The sequence below is a fragment of the Phoenix dactylifera genome, chromosome 1, assembly GCF_051530095.1.
Source record: "Phoenix dactylifera cultivar Ajwa chromosome 1, Ajwa_hap1_PhDact_Kaust_v1.1, whole genome shotgun sequence".
NCBI lineage: Eukaryota > Viridiplantae > Streptophyta > Magnoliopsida > Arecales > Arecaceae > Phoenix > Phoenix dactylifera.
In genome coordinates this window covers 74,981,869-74,985,240 of record NC_143190.1, presented here as the reverse complement: position 1 = coordinate 74,985,240, position 3,372 = coordinate 74,981,869, and positions in this window count along the sequence as shown.

Genomic DNA, 3,372 nt, shown 5'->3' with positions numbered 1-3,372 from the left:
TGATTGCAAGCCTCAAGTCAAACCAGCGAATGGAATTGCTTGGCGGCTTGGATCTCTCTTCTACTGGATGGAAGTCCAGATTTTTTTTTTTTTTTTTTGAGAGGTAAATGGAGGAAAAAGAGTTTTCCCCGGTAGTTTTATTATTATTTGTGTGATGTGACTACTTACACTTTATGTGCTGTACATTATTTGGGAGGGTGAGTGTAAGTAGAGTTGGGCACTGGGCCGGGCCGTGGCCGATAGCTACAGTGCCGGGCTGTGCCTGGCACGGCCCCTTTAAAGGGGCCGTGCCGGGTCACAGGTTACTGGCCCGCGGGCCGACCCAGGCACGGCCCGCTTCGGGCCTGGGCCGGCACGGCCCGCTTCGGGCCTGGGCCGGCACGGCCCGCTCTAGGCCCGCGGGCCGTGCCGTGACCCGGCACTGGCCCGCGGGCCGACCCAGGCACGGCCCGCTTCGGGCCTGGGCCGGCACGGCCCGCTTCGGGCCTGGGCCGGCACGGCCCGCTCTAGGCCCGCGGGCCAAGCACGGCACGGCCCGCGGGCCAGCCCGGCACGGCCCATCAGGGCCTGGGCCGGGCTGGCCCGCGGGCCTGGCACGGTCCGGGCCTGGGTCCGGCCCGGCCTGATAAAAATTAATGCTTCATAAATTTTTTTAATAAATTAATAAATATTGAAAACTAAGGATTTATGAATATAAAGCCACCTTAATGGTGGGGGGTTTGGCATAGACCCCTGCCAGTTTATTAATTTAAATCAAAATGGTACATGAAGGGAGGTTTGGACCTTGGTCTGACCTCCAGAATACAATAAGAAAGGGGCCAAAGGGCCGAGGTTTGGACCTTGGTCTGACCTCCAGAATACAATAAAAATGTACAATTATAAAAAATTAAGAAATTTTACTAATCATCAGTGATTCAGTGAATCAGTATTCACTCTTCAGTCTTCAGTAGTGTTTGTATCATCATCATCAGAGGATGTTGTAGTATGTCCACCTTTATCTTGAAGTCTTGCCTCAGCATCCAACCAATCTTTGAAGCAGAGAAGCATCTCCACCGTTTCGCCCGTCATCCTACTTCTCTTTTCGTCAAGAATACGCTGACCTGCACTAAAAGCGGATTCCGATGCTACCGTGGACATCGGCACAGCTAAAATATCGCGTGCAATTGCAGACATAACAGGATATTGATTTCTAACACTCTTCCACCAAGATAATACATCTAGATTCTGTATTTGATTTTCATCATATGCAGACTGAAGATCATTTCGTAAATAAAATTCTAGTTCACTACTTAAAGATGAAGAAGATGAAGATAAACTTGAAGCATGTGTGTGTCTTCTCTGTGCAATGAATGAAAAAATAGATGACGAACGAGAACTACTAGAAGAAGGAATAGTGGTTTGTATTTGTGTTCTAGATCCACAAATTTTTTCATCATATATAGCATAAATATCATAAAGAAGTTGTTTTCCCCCACTACTACTACAACTATAAAGTTTGGCACATTTTTTACATTTAGCTTTCCAGACTCCATCAACCATAACTCTATCAAATTCAGTCCATACAGCACTAGTCCTCTTACGAGAAGAGGTTTGATCTTCACTCGGTTCACTAGTTCTAGAGGAACTAGGAACATGGGGTTGGGGATTAGTTTCTTCTCCCTCAGAAACAGGAGGAATGCCAAACTGACTTTCCTCAAAAGATGACATATATAAATTGATGAATTAAAAAAATAAAAACTAACCACAAGGAGGATTGGAGGAATTGAGTAGAGGGTCGGAGGGCAGAGGCAGAGCCGCAGAGCCGAGATTCTGAGCTTCCTCTTGTGCTCTCAACAGGAGTGACCTTCTCTTCTCAACAGGAACCTCCTCTTGTGTAGCACTTGAACACTTGCTAAATGCAAACTAAAAATTAAATTGCTAGAAGAGCACTTTAGAAGAGAGAAATAATAGTATTAGAGAAGGAGAGAATAGTTGGTTTGGTGTGGTGCGAATGAGGGAGGAAAGGGCTATTTATAGAAGCCCCAAAATTTTTTTTTCCAAAATACCCCTCAATTCAGCCGTTATTGGACTGTTAGGAGGGGTAAAACCGACTTTTTCCCAAAATAGCCGTTGGAAACGACTATTTTCCTCACCCCTCACCGTTGCGGGCCGTGCCTGGCACGGCCCGTTTGCACCCGTTACGGGCCGTGCCTGGCACGGCCCGTGGCGTGCCGTGCCCGGCCCGGCCCGCCAATAGACGGGCCGGGGGCCGGGCCGGGCTTCCTTTTGCGCCCGTGACGGGCCGTGCCGGCACGGCCCGTTTAGACCTTGGGCCCGGTGGGGGCCCGATGCCCAACACTAATTAAGTGAGAGGTGCCCTGTTTACAAGCAAACACCTTTAGGCACCCCTCACGTAAAAGTCTGCAAGGTTCCAAATCATTATCGCACCCTCCTCCTACAGCACTAAGCATAGCAGCGATACACCAAACTCCGTTTCCGATGGCGAAGTTCGAGCATTTCATAAAAAGATGGGCTAGTTTGAGAACATTCTTCTAGAAGAGGAGGCGATTCCGTAAAGATAAGCAGTGTGCTCAGATGGAGCCATTCGCACATAATACTGGCTAAACATTTCCAATCCCACACGTATATCATGAGACTACAATGCAGCGACAAGTTTGATTATATAAAAACAAAAAAATAAAGGAAAAAAATAGCTATAAGTGAGAGAAGTAGGCGACATTCACTCGCAAGCAGATGATAAATTCTGGCTCTTTGTTTTTCCAATCAGAGAAATAATAGCCATCGAGTTTTTTTTTTTTACAACGGCGACTTATACTGGTCGAGCATGAATGCAACTAATAGAATTCAAAAAAAAAAAAAAATTTTTTTGACAGAGATGAAAAGAAACAGACTCATAACTCTTCTAGAAAATCTCTTCCATCCCATCAAGTGTCCAAGATTGCAATATATGAATTGAAAAATAATAGCCTAATTTGTTTTCAACTTCCTAATTACATGACACGTGAGTTGGTGCACTTGTTTTGCATAAAAAGAATTTTACCCAGTCTCTCACTTGGAACTGTTAGTGTCATAATCTGCAATACAAATTTTACCCAGAATGATTTGGTGAACGCCCGGAAGTGTGGGATGTGGGCATTAGCCAGCTCTGCCTATAGTCGGTCCGCCAATCACCGAGTTCATCGTCCCTTAATTCTCCGCAAGGAAGATGTCCTTCCGCTGACGTAATTTTGCTTGGCTGCTCCACTTCCGTGTCCACCGATCTTCCATGGGTCGGAGTCGGACCACCGTCCATTTCCTTTCTGTTTTAATCTCCATCGTCATTTTGTCCACGGACGGGATAGTCCGAGAGACAAGCGATCATAAATACTATGG